The sequence below is a fragment of the Silurus meridionalis genome, chromosome 6 (genome assembly GCF_014805685.1).
Source record: "Silurus meridionalis isolate SWU-2019-XX chromosome 6, ASM1480568v1, whole genome shotgun sequence".
NCBI lineage: Eukaryota > Metazoa > Chordata > Actinopteri > Siluriformes > Siluridae > Silurus > Silurus meridionalis.
The window spans coordinates 23435315-23455314 of NC_060889.1; the positions used below are offsets into that span (position 1 = coordinate 23435315).

The 20000-nt window shown below is 40.2% G+C and overlaps 1 protein-coding gene across 1 annotated transcript in view; it reads right to left on the reverse strand.

Annotated features, from left to right (window-relative positions):
• Positions 1–20000, reverse strand: part of LOC124386905 (phosphofurin acidic cluster sorting protein 1-like) — a 59969-nt gene that overhangs the window by 23373 nt on the left and 16596 nt on the right. The gene's annotated exons all lie outside the window — the stretch shown is intronic.

Consider the following 20000-nt stretch of genomic DNA (forward strand, 5'->3'; position numbering starts at 1 on the left):
TGTGTGTGTGTGTGTAGGAAGATGTGAGTGTGTTTACAGTGTAACTGTGACACTCGAATATCCAACAATAGCTAATGTGTACATTAGTTGAGTTTCAACAAAGGAGATACAGCTGCATCATTACCTCCACCACAATCACCTTCATCTTCTTCCTTATTCTCATTATCAGCACCATCCTCATCCTCATCCTCCCTATCATCCTCATCATCTTCATTCCCATCATCATCCTCATCCCTATCATCCTCTTCATCATCTTCATTCTCATCATCTTTATTCCCATAATCCTCCTCATTCATATCTTCCTCCTCCTCATCATTCTCCTTCTCCTCATCATCCTCATTATCTTCATTCCGATCATCTTAATTTCCATCCTCCTCCTCATCATTCTAATCATCCTCTTCACCTTCATTCTCATCATCCTCCTCCTTTCTCCTCATCCTCCTCATCCTGAGCAGGTATCAGCAGGTTCTCTCAGGTATTGGTGTGAGGTGTAATGAGCAGCTTCACTGTGATGAGAACGTTACAGGGTTCTCTTTACCCTCCACACGTTCAGTCTGATGACTGAAGCTAGCGATACGTGTTCAGCTAATTTCCTGAACATCTGAACGCCTCATTTTTTCTAATATACCACGGCATGACCTCGGTACCTTCAGAGCTCGGGGGTGACGCTGGGGGTTAAGAGCTCAGCGCTAATAATCGGAGGGATTACTATAGTCTGCGTACCAAAGCCTTTTATTTTTAGCTGCTCCTCCCTGATGGATATTAACAATTAATGACTGAAGTAAACTGGTGCTGGTTTGGTGGGTTGCTAATGTTTTTTTCCTGATTGTTTGCTGCCACAGAAGATGATCAATCAAATCTAATGGAAATCTGTCCATTGTTTTTTTTTAGCTTTTGTGAAAAAAAGGATAAAAAATTCTCACTCGAGCAACTTAATGAGAAATCCAATGCGGCACAAGTCAGAATGCAATGCTGCTCGCTGTATGATGAAGTTACACTACGTTTTCGCTACGATGATCAAAAAACACACACTTCATATCACACAGCGTTTTTTTAAATCATTTTTCGGATCAGCAAAAAAAAAAAAATTGGGGGGCGGGGCCAAATATATTGTGTATTTCATTTATTACAATAAGAGTTACAGCAAGGAAATGCTTCCCCTTTTTAAGTTCTTCCGCTAGTCCACTTTACATGTCCCGTTCACGTGATCACGTCTGCTTTCTGTAGTTACGGAATTACTTTAATAGCAACGTCTGCAGAGGAAAAAAAAAAAACTGTTTTACTCTGCGATCGTTAAAAATTAAGTTTGACCATCAAGTTTTAAAAAATGTGTGAAAAAATCTGTGGTTCACGTGTCAAAACGTGAGTCGTGAGCTGTACGGAGGTACTGTTCCACCTCTACTAATGAGGGATGCTAATATAAATCAAGAACCTCATACTGATTAAAACATTCCTGTCAGAGTGAATCTCTTTTTCCTTTCAGAAGGTTCATTTCTCAGGTACAGGACGATGCTAAATCGGATCGTGGTGCGACGTAAGCGACTGTTAGACGCGGTGACCTTTTCCCCCAAATGGCTTTTTGATTCATAACCCATAAGGCAGCGTAGGAGGGACGGTAGGACGGGGCAGGATGTGTGTCTCAGGAGCAGGGTTGCAAAAGATGTGTTGAATCTCTGGTAAAATTCCAGAAACTTTACATGGAAACTTCATCTGGGGAATTTGGGAAATTTTAAAACTTACCAGGAATTTATGAGAATTTATTAGAAAATTAGGTACATTTATATAAACTGTACATTCTGTTTGGTCAACAAACTAATACAGATTTAAAAAAAGACATTTTGGTTTAATTGTTAGTAGAATTTTGTTGCACAACAGCACAGTGTATGAAGGGGGAGTGGCCTCAGTAGTCCTGCAGTATGTGTGCTGTGTGTAGAAATTCTGCTAAAATGATTAATCTGGGGTTTTTCCAACTACAGTTATGTTCACTGTTTTGTAATTTTGTAAATTTCAAGTTTATTCCCATTAACTTCCATGAAAAACGTCTAGACTTGAAAATTCCTGGAATTTTGCAACCTTTCTCAGAAGAGCTTCACATGGTGTCCTACTGATTGTAAGCAAGGGTTCGAGCGCCAAGTCAGGCAGAGGATAATTCAGCTTTCAGCAGAGACACAGGCAGGACCGAGTTCTAGAGAAGCAGCTGAGTGGAAAAGACAAAGCGGTGCTATTAAGGCTGGCAATTCATCTAACACACACACACACACACACACACACACACACACACACACACACACACACACACACACACTAACTGTTTGAACACTGTGTTCCTATTAAAGTGGCCAGTGTGTGTATTCAAACAATATTCACTGAACACACTACTGTGGCTCTGGACAGCAGTAAATTGCTCATTGCTGTGTATATAGTGTGTGTGTGTGTGTGTGTGTGTGTGAGAGAGAGAGAGAGAGAGAGAGAGAGAGAGAGAGAGAGAGAGAGAGAGAGAGAAAGGCTTTTTGGTCAGAAAGAGAAGGTCACCATGCTGAATTATTCACAGTCTACTGGGGCCCTGAAATGGCTCTTGAAATAGTTCTGTTCAATCAGGTCAGGTGGAGAGAAACACCACAGATCAATTACACACACACACACACACACACACACACACACACACACACACACACACACACGCGTGTGTGTGTGTGTAGGAAGATGTGAGTGTGTTTACAGTGTAACTGTGACACTCGAATATCCAACAATAGCTAATGTGTACATTAGTTGAGTTTCAGCTTAAAGGAGATACAGCTGCATCATTACCTCCACCACAATCACCTTCATCTTCTTCCTTATTCTCATTATCAGCACCATCCTCATCCTCATCCTCCCTATCATCCTCATCCTCTTCATTCCCATCATCATCCTCATCCCTATCATCCTCTTCATCATCTTCATTCTCATCATCTTTATTCCCATAATCCTCCTCATTCATATCTTCCTCCTCCTCATCATTCTCCTTCTCCTCATCATCCTCATTATCTTCATTCCGATCATCTTAATTTCCATCCTCCTCCTCATCATTCTAATCATCCTCTTCACCTTCATTCTCATCATCCTCCTCCTTTCTCCTCATCCTCCTCATCCTGAGCAGGTATCAGCAGGTTCTCTCAGGTATTGGTGTGAGGTGTAATGAGCAGCTTCACTGTGATGAGAACGTTACAGGGTTCTCTTTACCCTCCACACGTTCAGTCTGATGACTGAAGCTAGCGATACGTGTTCAGCTAATTTCCTGAACATCTGAACGCCTCATTTTTTCTAATATACCACGGCATGACCTCGGTACCTTCAGAGCTCGGGGGTGACGCTGGGGGTTAAGAGCTCAGCGCTAATAATCGGAGGATTACTATAGTCTGCGTGCCAAAGCCTTTTATTTTTAGCTGCTCCTCCTGATGGATATTAACAATTAATGACTGAAGTAAACTGGTGCTGGTTTGGTGGGTTGCTAATGTTTTTTTCCTGATTGTTTGCTGCCACAGAAGATGATCAATCAAATCTAATGGAAATCTGTCCATTGTTTTTTTTTAGCTTTTGTGAAAAAAAGGATAAAAAATTCTCACTCGAGCAACTTAATGAGAAATCCAATGCGGCACAAGTCAGAATGCAATGCTGCTCGCTGTATGATGAAGTTACACTACGTTTTCGCTACGATGATCACAAAACACACACTTCATATCACACTGCGTTTTTTTAAATCATTTTTCGGATCAGCAAAAAAAAAAAAATTGGGGGGCGGGGCCAAATATATTGTGTATTTCATTTATTACAATAAGAGTTACAGCAAGGAAATGCTTCCCCTTTTTAAGTTCTTCCGCTAGTCCACTTTACATGTCCCGTTCACGTGATCACGTCTGCTTTGTGTAGTTACGGAATTACTTTAATAGCAACGTCTGCAGAGGAAAAAAAAAAAACTGTTTTACTCTGCGATCGTTAAAAATTAAGTTTGACCATCAAGTTTTAAAAAATGTGTGAAAAAATGTGTGGTTCACGTGTCAAAACGTGAGTCGTGAGCTGTACGGAGGTACTGTTCCACCTCTACTAATGAGGGATGCTAATATAAATCAAGAACCTCATACTGATTAAAACATTCCTGTCAGGAGTGAATCTCTTTTTCCTTTCAGAAGGTTCATTTCTCAGGTACAGGACGATGCTAAATCGGATCGTGGTGCGACGTAGCGACTGTTAGACGCGGTGACCTTTTCCCCAAATGGCTTTTGATTCATAACCCATAAGGCAGCGTGGAGGGACGGTAGGACGGGGCAGGATGTGTGTCTCAGGAGCAGGGTTGCAAAAGATGTGTTGAATCTCTGGTAAAATTCCAGAAACTTTACATGGAAACTTCATCTGGGGAATTTGGGAAATTTTAAAACTTACCAGGAATTTATGAGAATTTATTAGAAAATTAGGTACATTTATATAAACTGTACATTCTGTTTGGTCAACAAACTAATACAGATTTAAAAAAAGACATTTTGGTTTAATTGTTAGTAGAATTTTGTTGCACAACAGCACAGTGTATGAAGGGGGAGTGGCCTCAGTAGTCCTGCAGTATGTGTGCTGTGTGTAGAAATTCTGCTAAAATGATTAATCTGGGGTTTTTCCAACTACAGTTATGTTCACTGTTTTGTAATTTTGTAAATTTCAAGTTTATTCCCATTAACTTCCATGAAAAACGTCTAGACTTGAAAATTCCTGGAATTTTGCAACCTTTCTCAGAAGAGCTTCACATGGTGTCCTACTGATTGTAAGCAAGGGTTCGAGCGCCAAGTCAGGCAGAGGATAATTCAGCTTTCAGCAGAGACACAGGCAGGACCGAGTTCTAGAGAAGCAGCTGAGTGGAAAAGACAAAGCGGTGCTATTAAGGCTGGCAATTCATCTAACACACACACACACACACACACACACACACACACACACACACACACACACACACACACACACACACACAGAGCACGCTTGTGACTCTGACACAGTGGATTATATCACGTATTCATTAGCCGCTTATAAAGCCATTACTCCACATCCAGTCAGAACCCGGACGTCCGGCCTCAGGCACCATGTTATAAACGTATCCCTGATTTGTGATCTGTGGGGAGGAGTGAATCTGGAGCCACTGTTCCAGAAGAAACGCCTTTTCTCGAGCACAGCTCTGAAGAGCGAGGGACCCGAGCGTGGTGGTGAGATTGAGGATCGCTTCGTCGATAAATCAATTCGCAGCTCGATCCTGAGCAGCGTAAATGGGCTTTAAACGCATTTCAGGCTCCCCGCACACAAACCTCATACCACTCTCTCTCTCTCTCACACACACACAAACACACACACACACACACACACTAATCAGTCACTCAGAATCGCATCCCAGGAGTGGACAGAGCAGATATTCATTAGCATGTACTCCTACGTTCTTTCCCAGAAACAGTATAATCTGCGTCGTGTCCAAATATAGACGACATGCGCGTGTTTATGCACGTTTCACTTCCTGTACTAAAAATATACCAGTAAATAAATAAATAAATAAATAAATAATACAGCAACAAGCCTAGCTTTTCATTTTATTAAATTTTTTATTTGGGAAATTGATCCTTTTAGTTATTTGTTCCCGGTGCAGGAAACGAAGTGAATCAACAAATCAACACATCTTTCATACGAATACAAATATAAATCTATATTCATGATAAACATGAGTCGTTCTAATCGCTGTGTGACTCGTATTCAGTGCGCATTTTCACCGTCTGTTCATCTTCTCAAACAGTGATTTCAAATCAGTGTAACAGCTCACATCTGGAGAACAAACCTCGTTCCCAACCAGAAACTCAGTGTGAGTCTGATTCACTTCCTGGAATAAATCAAGTCCTCACTAAAACTGAACTATACTGATGCTCTCCTGGTCAGCTTTAAAGATAATAAACACACACTAGTGCTCGACTCAAAGCACTGATAACAGAGGTGTTCTGGTGAATTAGTGTGTTCAGGTAACAGACTAGTGAACTGCGTAAATGCAGTGTAGCAGATACAATTACAGCTGTTAATACTGATGACACTGAGGTACAGTTCAGCAGGAACTCAGGAATAACAGAGAGTGACAGGTAGCGTGTTGAGGAAACTTATACTGTCTGTCTGTCTGTCTGTCTGTCTGTCCTTCTGTCTACCCATCTCTGTCTGTGTATCTGCCTATCCATCTCTCTCTTCTCTCTACCCATCTCAGTCATTGTATCTGTCTGTCTGCCTATCCGTCTCTATTGGTCTTTTTATCTTTTTTGGTCAGTCTATCCATTCCTGTCTGTTTGTTTATCTGTACCTGTCGTTTTTTCCGTCTGTCTTTCTGTCTTATTGTCCATCTCTGTCAGTGTATCTATCTGTCTCTATCTGTCTGTCTATGTCCATCTTTTTGTCAATATCTATCTGACCATCTGTCTGTCTGTCTGGACAATTCATATTGTTTACTAGAGGAATATGTATTGTAATAATAACAAGTGTGAGAGTGTGTGTGTGTGTGTGTGTATGTGTGTGTGAGAAAGAGAGAGAGGATAGATTTAACAGCTGCAGTGTGTCAGACTGAGTGTGTGATGGTGCTGATGTTCCTTTCATGTGTGTGATTGGTATTTTTGCACCAACTGTTCCTAATGTACAGGTTATTAACACGTGATTTACTTATTCTACACACACACACACACACACACACACACACACACACACACACACACACACACGTGCTTAATATTTAAAGCTATATTTACTCTCTCTCTCACACACACACACACACACACACACACACACAGCACTACACAGGAGCTTTTCAGTGACCTTGAGAAAGTCACAATATCAGCAGACGTGCTGAGACTCAATGTGCTGGAAAAGATAAAGCAGCACTATTAATGCAAGCACGTCATTTACAGAGTACATGTAGCACAATGCACATGCGGCGCGTGCACACACACACACACACACACACACACACACACACACACACTCATTGATTAATCGACACAGTAACTGCATCAACTCTGCAGTGTTAAACATTAGCACCCGCTCCTTAATCTTCCCTCTCTCCATGCACACGTCCTCACAGCATCCTCATTCACTCTATCTTCATTCTTCTTCTCTCCAATTCATTCCAACACACACACACACACACACACACACACACACACACACACACACACACACACACTGCACCTCATCCCTCTAGCATAGTACTATTTATCTGGATGTATATCAGCAGAAGAATCTCACAGCGGTAAAACTGAGATATGAAGCCAGAGAGAAATAAGCAGAGTAAGTGAGCATGAGCCAGCAAAAGTAAGAAAGAAAGAAAACGAAAGAAATAAAGGGAAAGAGATTAGAAAGATAAAGCGATAGAAAGTTAAAAGAGATAGGAAGAGAGATGAGAAGAGGAGCCACGCCCCTCCTGCTCTATATGTGATAGCTCCAGCCCCTTCAGAGATGTCAACCAACCAACCAACGGAAACAATGTCCTAAAGCTGACACTGGTCAGATCTGGATCACCTATTCAGCATCTCATCTCATCTTATCATTAAATCTCAGAACGTGGAGAAGAACAATACCCTCTGAGGTACAGAATCCATGCCAAGGAGCTCTCTTCTGGCAGACGCCATACTGGAACGCTTTCCTGGTGCCAGCTGCGTTATTAAACCCGTCAGCTGTGCAGGGAATTACACTGCGAACGGCTAAATCGCTTTGCTTTATTCGGAAATGAGAAAGAAACCAAAGTATTCACTCAGAACTCCTCGATCCCTGAGTTCAGCTCATGACGTCTCATCAACACTGCAGCTAACGGCGTCTGCGGCAACACTGATTCGCACAAATCTCAACACAAAGATGTGCTCAGTACTCACACATCACAGGCTCAGACATTCATGTTGTCTTTTTACAACAAAGGTTTACCAAAATATCACAAATTAATATCAAGTGTTTGTATTGTTCACCATATTGTAGTCTTAAAGTGTACTGCACACTATACATACACATACAAAAACTGCCAAAAGTATTGGGAAACCCGACTTCTCCAGCAAGATGAGCTTAATACGTATCTGTAGCATGAAATTTTCCCTTCACTTCAAATAGGAGACCCAAAGCTCTTCCTGGCATGACAAGGTCCTCCATGAACATGTGCTTTCCATGGGTTGGAAGCTGGGAAACATCTTGAAAGGCCTTCTATAGAGCTCTAAAATCTATTGAACACCTTTGGGTGAATTAGTACACATAGAATAAGAATGACGTTACTAACAACCTTGTAGCTGAATTAAATCTCCACAAGCACACTCCAAAATCTAGTGGAGCATCTTGAAGAGTGGATGATATTAATGAAGCCAATAAAAACTACATGTGGAATGAGATGTAAAAATCTTTTTACAAATCATATACACAAGTGTCCACTTTTGTCCGTATAGGGTATTATAAATGACTAGCATGTTACTTGGAAGAATTTATTACAACTTGGATTTCCTTATATGTGACTTGGTTTGACATTAAATGAGAAAGAAGGTCGTTTCTCGATTCTTCAGAGAGACAAACAAACAAACGCCGGCCGTCTGGACTTACACAGCATTCGCACACCAGTGTTGTTGCCATAACAACCGGCGTGGATCTACAAGCAAAAGTGACAACATTTACAGTCATAAATCAGGTTTGTTTGTTTTCTTTGGTTTACTGCTATTAGCAGTTGTTTATCTTAAACGTCTGGGTCCTTAAAGAACACCTTGAAGTTACCAGACATGCAGCAACACACACACACACACACACACACACACACACACACACACACACACACACACACACACACACACACACACACACACACTGGATGTCAAAGCTGTTCATCTCAATTTACTCAAAGACACCTGACGGGAGTATAAGCAGATTGTGTGTGTATGTGTGTGCGTAATTGTGTGTGTGTGTGTGTGTGTGTGAGTGAATGTGTGAGATTAAGATGCAGCTCACACACACACACTCACACACTCAGACAAAGTGAAGCAGCCAGACAGAATGGATCAGTCGACTATGACCTATAATTACACACACACACACACACACACACGAAGTAAGACGAGCTTTATTGGTATGCGTACATGCTTGCAGATTCTCAGACAGAATGCTGTCTGCTCAAACATTTACCTCATATATATATATATATATATATAAATATAAATATATATATATATATATATATATATATATATATATATATATATATATATATATGTGTGTGTGTGTGTGTGTGTGTGGGTGGGTGGGTGGGTGTGTGTCTGTGTCTGTGTATATACACGTGTTCTTATCGGCTACATTGTGATCGTTCCTATTGCTTCGCCAATTTCGCCATCTCTTACTATTCACCCCACGTCGCTCGGCTCACAGCTGATCATTGAAGCATAACCACACACACACACACACACACACACACACACACACACGGATCTCTCATTACAATGCGAGCAGGAGCGACCACAGCCCTTCTGAGGATGACTCAGTTCTAGGTGCACAGTGAGCGAATGGAATCCGTTCCCTGCGCTGTCGCAAATCGATTCGATACGAACCTGTGTGCTGGTGGTGCTGCATTATTTACTGGCCCGTCTCTGCTCAGGGGGAAAAAATCCTCTCGAATTTCCTTCAAGAACGGTGTAAGGATAAAGATTCATATTAAGAATATGAATAGCGTAGTGTGGAATAGTATATGAACATATAAGGTGGTGTGGAATTGTATAGGGTAGTTTAGGAAAAGTATGGGATAGTTTTTTATCATATAGTGTAGCACAGGATTGGGTAATGTAGTATAATTATGGAACAGTCTAGCATGGGACATGGTAGAATATAGTATAAAAGTGTATAATGCAATATAGAAGTGTAAAATGCATTATAGAATGCGATTATTTAGTTGATTGCTGGAACCAAAAATACATAAAGATAGTTTTTCCGGGTTGCGTCTGTTTCTGGAGCGGCTGAGAATTTCTGCTGTCATTGTACAGTACGAGAACGGCCTCTAGAGGTGAATCATAAACTAAATTTTATTTAAAAATGTTTAAAAATGTATTAGTAAATGTTATAATCAACAAAAACTATAAACAATTCTTCTAAAGCATTTAAGTTCGGTAAATGTTACGAATGGAATCTTACCTTAAGGCTTTAACATTTCACATAAATCAATACAGACACGCTTGAAATCTTCAAATGTCTTTACAAAGACTCAAGCAATAAAATTACCTTTAATTGTGTAATAAAGTTCAGTACTAGTTCACATTAAGTGTTGTTTTTATTTCATTCAGTATCCATTTAAAAAAATGGAAATTTGTTGATTAATCGGTTAGCCTAGCTATCGCTACCGGTCGACCTCTAGATGGGATAGTGGGGCACAGTGTAGTAAAGGGGAGTATAATGTACTGTGGTAGAGTGTGTGTATAGTGTGGATCACTATAATATAAGACAGTGTAGAATTGGTCAGTGTAATCCAGAATAGGTCCATTTTCAGTAACAACTAGACCAACTAGTCTCCTGTGTGTTTGTGTGTCAGTAAGAGTAAAAGGGGGCCATGGCTGATTCCGGAAGCACTTGGCCCGGTTTCATTACCAATAAGGACACGCCCTCGCTCACATCCTGCCACGACCCAAAATGCGCATCTCCAACGTCACGAGTGGCCACTTAGCACAAGTGAAGAGCCTTTTCCAACAGGAACACGTGTACCCTCGGCACCAAGAACAATAGAAATCCTTCTGCTTTCCAGTAAAGAGCTCCTCATGACCTCATTCTGTCCAGTCAGCGTAATCAACAGTCCTGACTTTCTGCCTTCTGAAAACAGCAGCTACAGACACACCAACCACTCGAACTCTACAGGGCCGATTCCATTTCACATTTCTAAATTAGTACGCTTGAAGCAAGGTTCGGAAAAAATAACAACGCATCACACCAGAGAGCTGCTTCTGTAGTGTAGGCTGACTCGATCCCTCAGGCCTAAATCTCATCCAATAAATGTCACTTGAGCTGATAAAGTCATGTGTCAAGCCTCAAGATGGCAACAGAGATTCCCCAAGAGGAAACGGTGAAGATAAGTAATACATGGGGGTCTTAAAAACAGGAATAAAACAGAGCTCAGGAGGAACAGTTCACTTCACCGGCCTGTTAGCAGTGACGTACTCTCAATTTAAGCACTAACTTCTTCCCTGGTACTCTCTTCTGGCCAATAAGAGCAAAGATTTAAATTTTTAGACTAGATCAAAGGGAAGACTGAGAAAATAATAATAATAGAATAAACACTAGATAATAGAATAAACACTGACAAACGTTCAATAAAACAAAACAATAAAGCCTTTCAAAAACAATTGTCCTAAGGCGGCACTTCTTTACATCCCGGGGTCTTCGAATGATAATCGCATTGGAAGAAGAAGAAAAAAATGGAGTGCGGTGTTATGGAGGATTAGGCGTCTGATTAACCCGTCACTCATCCTGCCACTTCCTCGTCCTGTAGGAGGCTGACGATTTTTCCCCATTCACTCCAGCTGATGAGGAGATTGCGCCAGTTAATTGGCCTCGCTAAGCCTTTACGTGCATTTAAAACAGAAGGAAACACAAAATGTGTACAATACTGTTGTTTCCTTTTCTGTTTAGCTAAAGAAAATAAATCCATAACACATTAAAATGCTTTCTGGATCAACTTTGTATTGCTGCTGCATCGCACACGAGCTGAAACGTATTTAATTATACAATTCATAATACTGTTCGAATCAAACAACAGTAAATCAAGTTTCGAGTCTCTTTTTCCCCTCTGTTATCACATTTACGTACACGGGCGCTACTTAAAATTGTACAAACTCTGTAAATAGGGGTGCAAAAAGGATGACATTTTCGGTAAATTTCATGAGAAATAATATAATACAATAAGTTGGAAACTTACCAGGAATTTATGGGAATTAATCAGAAATTTTGGTACAATTATATAAACTGTATCATATGCAAACATATATATGATATATACGCTGACATGAATGCAAAGAAAGATTTTATAAAAGGGCGTATTTAAATCGCCAAGGTGGACATTATTTTTACATTATTTTGTGTGCAGGATTGTAAAAATTGCATAAATGTGTATTTTATGGAGGAATGCACAGTGTATGTAGTGGGCGTGGCCTCAGTAGCCCTGCTGTAAGCATGTGTGCATGTGATTGATGAATGTGAAGGTAGAAATTTGCATAAATTACATTAAACCTGGTTGTTTTAAACAAGATTATCATCAACATTTTATTAAATTTAAGTTTCCTGTTATTAGCTATCCTGCAATTATGTTAATTCCCAGTTTATTCCCATGGAAAGTATCCTCATGGAAAGTTTCCTGGAAAATTCCTGGAATTTGGCAACCCTATCTGTAAATATTCCGATATTTATATATTTAAACCTGCTTGCTTCTGATTGGTCAGAAGGTGGTATTGAATGCTCACTGTAGGTATGGTGAAGACTTCTGTAAACTCCTAACAGGAAACAGGCCACAGCATGGCGTAAACGAGCACTCAAATCTGACTGGTCAGCAGCTGTGTGTCACTTTTTATACGTAGATATTAACTAATGTTTCCATAGTAATAGCACACACAGAGGGTTGTATTTAATAAACCAATTCCTGCAACTGATTATTTTTGAGACCTTTATTTAACATTCATGGACGGAGGCTTCGTTGTATCGTTTCCTCCATTTTCCTGTAACAGTTTCTCTGTGTGTGTGTGTGTGTGTGCGAGTGTGTGTGTTTGAGAGATAGAGCTGGTGAGGAGCGACCGTTTAACACAGTCAGTGAGAACAGGAATAAAGTTCGCTTGAACGCTTCAGGACACTAAATCTAACTATAAACTCATGAGTTATGTGCAGTTTGATAATACGTGAACAAGTCTAGCTGTTGGCAAAAGGCCCACCAAAATAATCGATTTCCTATTGCATTAGATTAGATTAGATTAGATTCAAATGTATTGTCATTGTTTCAATGTACATGTACAGAGCCAATGAAATGCAGTTAGCATCTAACCACAAGTGCAGAATTGACCTATTTACAATAGATAACAATTATTATTGCTGAATAACAGCATGGTCACATGTGGGGTTTTCTGCACTGGTTGTACGCAGCCTCCATAATATTACATGCAACTAAAAATGGATAAAAAATTACCAAATTGTTAAGCTTAAACAAACAATCAAACAAAAAACATTTCAATGAAGACTGAATCCTGTGGTATAAGAAAACTGGGAAAAATAAATACGTAGGGTTAGAAAAATCTTATTATATATAAAATTCATTTTTAATATAATAAAAAAATGCAATAAAAAAAAAACCTGAAACTTTTTAAAAAGATAATAATCAACTGATTACCGATGAATTTCCTATAACTGCCTTTCCGATGACATGCCCTTAATTGCTCTATTGCTTATTATTAATTCACTTTCAACTATTAAACGATTTGTCCCTCAAGTTTAAATGTAATAATATCAGCAGCATTAATAGTGTGTAACTGATTGATGATTTAAAGAATACAGAATATAAGAATATAAAGCCTTTTCCTCATATTATATAAGGGGGTATGCTTTACTTCTTTCTAATATTAAATACAATACAATATTAAAAACTAGCGATGGCTAATAGAAATACGAGATGTCAAGCATAAAAATGTTTAAGAACCACTGCAATAAAAATTAAATACCGTGGGGAAAACAAAAAAGAAAAATAAATCCTGAGGCTGTTACAAAAATGTGTATTTTATGTTAAATTAATATTTTATAACCTATTCATTTCCGTGAAGCTGCTTTTTTGACAATGTTAAAAGCATTATACATATAAAAAATGAACAGACAAAAATAATCAGGTAAAAGATGAAGTACTGCCTACACTTGTTTTTTACTCAAGTGAAAGTAAAGAATTATGAGCTCTGACATGTACTAGCCGTTACTACTACCTTCAGGTTAATGAGGTGACACCGGAGAAACTGCACCTCATAACTTTAATACAGATTACATAATCAGAGAATATTTGTATTCGATGAGAATCGAATGTGTAAAAGTAGACTTTATATATACATATATATTTATTTATTATGTCTGTGAGGCGAGTATTCACTGAGATTTAGGTTGTTTTATTTGTGTGTCTGTTAAGAGAGATGACCGAGATGGCAGAGAGCGCCCCCTGTCTGTTCATTACTCTACAAAAGCACAGCATTTTGTTGTTATTATGATTGTATACAAATATAAGTAGACCCTTTACAGGTTCCAATTATGTATTGCTCTTATCAGGACGATCAAAAAAGACAGTAATTTATGTTAGTTTCAGCATTATAAGGAAAAAAAAATATGAATAAATGTATTCAGGCTGAACGTCCACCATATAGAACACAAGCAGAGAAAAGATGATCAGGTGATCAAGAATGTCTCTGTTCTCAGTCATATTTACGTCACTGACTCCCTCTGTCTCATCCACATTAACCCCGGACTTCTTGTCTTCTGCCTGCTTATTGTTATCTTTATAAACTAGTCTACATCTGTGGTGTGTGAGAGCCAGGAAATGATACACCAGTGGTAGATTTAAAGAGCTGAGCAATGACAAACAGTTTGATGGTCTGAAAACGGCACGCAAAGGAAAGAAAAAAAAAATATGTACATTTCACCAAATAAATTTAAACTAAATGAGTGTTATGAAAATGTAAGAAGGAGAAATACAGATATTTGTGTAAAAATGTAAAAAGTAGAAAGTTGTCAGAAAAATAAATAGTGGAGTAGAGTACTGCTCCCAGAAAAATCTACTTAAGTACAGTAACAAATTATTTGTACTTCATTACTTCCCACCTCTGATTATATCTAATAGATTGATATATAAATATATTTCCTGCATGCCCTTTAGTGCTCGATTCCTTATTGTTTATTCACTTTCTACTGAGTTTCAATGATATAAAATCAGCAGTATTAGTGATTAGTCTGATGTTTACTTGATTGTGGATTAAGAATATAAAAGATTCTCCTCACACGTCACTGTAAACCTGTGGAACATTCTGGAAAACCCGCCTGTTAGCTTGGCACTCGAATATACTTGAACAGACTCAAGAAAAAGATTCCGTCGATTTCTGCCGATGTTCAGGCAAAATACTGAGCTTCAAAGCCGACATGGAAAGATGAAACCCTGAGCTTTGTAGATGGAACAGTGTGGAATACAAATATATCAGAAAGCCGAGTCACTAATGACATTTATACGCTTTGAAAAGGCTTTTATCCGAAGCGACTTGCAAGCGAGGTGGAACGCGATCCTGGCGTCGAGCTGTTAAAGGAAGTGACACGAAGAGGGAAAAAAACACTGAACTGAAGTCCCCTAGCAACCTGAACGGTGATGGACTTAGTGCTCACGACACTTAGTTACAAAGCAGCCAGACGAACTACTGAGGACCTTACAGACGCCACAATGACACTTTAGATAGACATCCAATGTCCTAACCCCTGAGCTACTATTTTGGATAGATGGATGGATGAATGTACTAAATAGTAGCTCAGGGGAAAAGACATTGGATTTCTGATCTGAAGATCTTGAGTTCAAATCCCTGCACTATCAAGCTGGGCCCTTGAGCAAGGCCCCCAAACCTCACCTGCTTAGTTGTAAGTCACTCTATATAGGGGTGTCAGTTTGGGTAAGAAACCATATATGGGTGGAAAGTTTGAGTGTCCCAAAAGTATTGGGCCACTCGAATTTCCCCCCATATATGGTTTCTTCCCCAAACTGTTAAGACTGTAGGAAGGACATTTACTCCTCATCACACACTCAGGTGCTTTTGATATTTCCAATCAGTACCTGAGTCTATTAACATTCCTGTAGATGAATGAAATCTCTACAAATCTAGTAGAACGTCTTCCCAGAAAAATGATATGTGGAATGGGTGCTCAGGTGTCCACAAACTTCTGTCCGTGTAGTGTGTGTGTGTGTGTGATATGGAGTGAACGAGGGAAACAGCACAATAGACTCAAGGTGACATTCACAGCCAGGCAGATGGCAGGGAGCTCGCCTCAGTGCACGTGTGTGTGTGTGTGTGTGTGTGTGTGTGTGTGTGTGTGTGTGTGTGTGGCTGGAAAACAAAGATTTGGTGATTTGGTGCGACATACTGTGAGAACAATACGGTCTTTGGCATTGCACTGTGAAAAGGAGAGTGTGTGTGGGTTTTTTTATTGCTCACGTTAGTATAAATGGGCAATTTCATATTTTCAAATCATGTCTTTGTGTGTGTGTGTGTGTGTGTGTGTGTGTGTGTTAAATGACATTTATGAATGTTTCCTAATTACACTCATCCTGGCACTAATTGAGCCATTTTTCAGACGGACAGATTTCCATATTTCTTGTCTTTTCTTCTCTATCTCACTCTGTGTGTGTGTGTGTGTGTGTGTGTGTGTGTGTGTGTCTGTGTGTGTGGTGGTGGTGGTGGTGGGGCTTTATGTCTTTGTCTGATAAAAAGCAGTCATTGAAAGACTTTTCATTTCCAGACAGCACACAAAAAAAAGACCATCATTCTCTCCTTCTACTTTCAACAGCCCGTTCTCCCTCTATCCAAATTCATCGAGCCTGTCACCTCCCTCATTGGATCTTTCTCTCCTTCTCTTTCTCTCCCCGTCCCGTCTCCTCATCCCTCTCTCCTGCTCGCTCCGGTTTCCCCGGATACGCTGTGGTCTCTTGCTCTCTCTCCCACGCATGCCACTCATGTTTCCTGAGGGAGAGAGAATCCACTTCCTGTTCTCCTTCATCTCCGAACGCGTGCGTACGTGTTTGCGTGTGTGTGTGAGTGCGTGCTGTTCAAGAATGCACCATCACACACACACACACACACACACACACACACATTAGTAATGTCAACTCCCACTCACATACGCACATGAGAGTGTGTTACATCTGTGCATGTGACTGTTCCATCATTCTATCATGAAGACCATGTGGTGTGTGTGTGTGTGTGTGTGTGTTTAAATTAATGAATGAAGAAAAAATTAATCAGCCCCCGTTTGACCAATCAGAGCTGAGATTTTGTCTGTTCTGAACTCCTGAAGTGAAGCTGAAGTGAAAGAGAAGTGGAATAACCACCAACAGTGTGTGTTGCACGTGCGCACCATCACGTGATCCGGACTGTCACGTGACCACGGATGTCGGCGTGTAGTGCGAGACCATCTCGGTCGGTCACTTGGCATAACGCAACATCACATTGATTTATACAATATACACAACATTCCTGTCGCACAACAGTTTACTACATTTACTGCTTTAGACTGTTAGATCAGATTCAGCCTTCGCTCCACACGTGCATCAATGAGCCTCGGCCGCCCGTGACCCAGTAGCCGGTTCACCACTATTCCTTCCTTGGAGCACTTTCAATAGGTACTGACCACTGCAGACCAGGAACATCCCACAAGAGCTGCAGTTTTGGAGACGCTCTGACCCAGTCGTCTAGACGTCACAATTTGGCCCTCGTCAAACTCTCAAATCTTTACGCTTGCCCATTTTTCCTCCTTTTAACACGTCAACTTTGAGGACAAAATGTTCACTTGCTGCCGAATAAATAAATCCCACCCACTAACAGGTGCCATGATGAATAGACGATCAGTGTAATTCACTTCACCGCTTATAATGTTATGATGTCATAATGCATAATCAGTGTGTGTGTATGTATATATATATATATATATATATATATATATATATAATACAAACCAAACGGCATAGAATAATTTACTTTTCTGCGTCTGGATTCGATTTGCTGTGTAAACTAATAATTGAGTCACTGTAAATGTAAATCCTTGATGCCGTGCAGCTCAGAACACAGGTGAAGTGTGTTTTTTCATGCCCGGTTGTTTTCAGCATGAAGAATGATTCGCATTTCCTGTTGCCAGTCCGAGTGAGCGGCAGGTCAAACGGCAGAGGAACCTCATCCATATTTATGATGTGGTGCAGCCCGATTCAGTGGAAGTGCGATTTAATATAAAGTGTTTCATTGGTTCACCTTAAACCCGTTCTGCAATTTCATTGGTCTAATGTTATGGGGCTCAGTGTTTTGGCGTGAAGCTTGTGAAACCGGGAAAAACGCAGGAAAAATCAATCAATTAGACGCTTCATTGTTTAAAAAGTGGGGTTTAAAGCGTGGAAAAAAGGTAGCAGCTTATAGCCCGGAAAATATGGTATATTACACTGTAGACCAAACATTTCATATCATTTTTATACATATCAGTCTTTGCATATAATTCTTTACTTTTCCCCATCTGGATTTGATGTGCTTGGAGAAATGTATCATGGGGCGACTTGTAAAATGCTGGATTCAAGTAAATTTCGTGAATTTGGGAAATTCTGGGAATTTTTTTCCGGCGTTTCAGTGATTTCGCCTTCAGGTCGTCGCACGTCAATCATTTACATTACATCGATTGGCATCAAGTTCAACAATCAAATTAAAAAGTGCACACCACCACACACACACAGACACACACAAACACACACACACATCCGGTACTCTGCAAAGTAACCCGTCCCCTGATCGAGCAGTTAAAGCGCTTTGTCTGGCGTTTCGGCGCTGAGCAGCTTTTATGTACAAACGTTAGAACTCTGGGCTGTCGCCATGACGACACGTCCTCCTGCATCTCAGCTGGAGAGGTGTTAGCTGCCAGCATGCAGGTCTCGCTCACACACACACACACACACACACACACCTGAGGAAGCCGTCTCGGTTTGTGTTTTCAGAGGGGCCTGGGGTGATTTGAAAAAAGTGAGTGTGCGAGGTGTTGAGTGTGTGCAGGTCTGCCTCGGTTAGTCCTTACTCCTGTTTCTGCTCCTGCAGAGGCAGCAATCTGTCGAGCTGCCTGATATGTTCCATAACACACACTCACACACTCCCCCACACGTACACACAGTCAATCAAAACACACTGGCTAATGTTTATACTCTTAAGCACACAAATCCAAGGCAGCTGCAAATACGATCAATCAGAACTAGGCTTTTTTTTCCTTTTTTAACTCCGCCCACAACCATATTAGTCAAAGGATCCGTCAGCACCAAAATGACTACGGATCCGGTCGCTTGTCCTGCAGAGATCCTTTCACACAGCGCTGTGGATTGGTCAGAAGCGATTAAATCGGTTGCCTGTTGATCTATTAAGTTTAATAACGTAGTTTTTATATACATGTTTCCACCTTATATCTGTAGGTTTATCCCTAATGAGCGAGCATGGAAAAACTCCCTGAGAAGGCATGAGGAAGAAACCTTAAGAGGAACCAGACTCAAAAGGGAACACCGAATGTCCATCACAGTTCCATCATTGTTGAGGTGTGTGCATTGATAAGCGATTCAATGCAGCCTGTGGTCCTGAGCCACTGTAGTAGACTGTATATATTAATTACAGTCCACATCCATGCTCGTGTTGCTCAGTAATTTCATGGATCTACCACTACTAACTAGTGCTAGCACAGTAGTTAGGACCCTGAACTCTGACCCCAGCATCCGAAACATCTCCGGGACATGTGTAGAAAGAATTTCACTATGCAGTAATGTACATGTGACAAGTAAAAGTGCTTTTCGCTCATTCTAGAGCAACAGATATATTTTATCAAGGAAAGGTAATTGCTAATATGGTGATGTTTTTCTCTAAGATGTTTGTTGGACATTTATTGAAGGATTGATGGAATTTAAAGAGTTTCAATTGTTGAAGAACCCCGGCAGAAAAAAAAAATCTGACCTTATTAAACTTGAGACGTTGAGGAGCATTGATGAGTTTTTCTATCAAACAACAGGAGCTCGTTTCTGCAAAACTACTGCATGTAACAAGAAATGAATAAACCGTAAAAAAAATAATGTCAAGATTGGAATATAAGGAAAAAAAACAAACATTCCACCTGGATTCATGTCTTCTAACCGCAGACTACCAAGTGAATCATTTCCTACTGAACTATATTATACAGTCATATACATACACTAT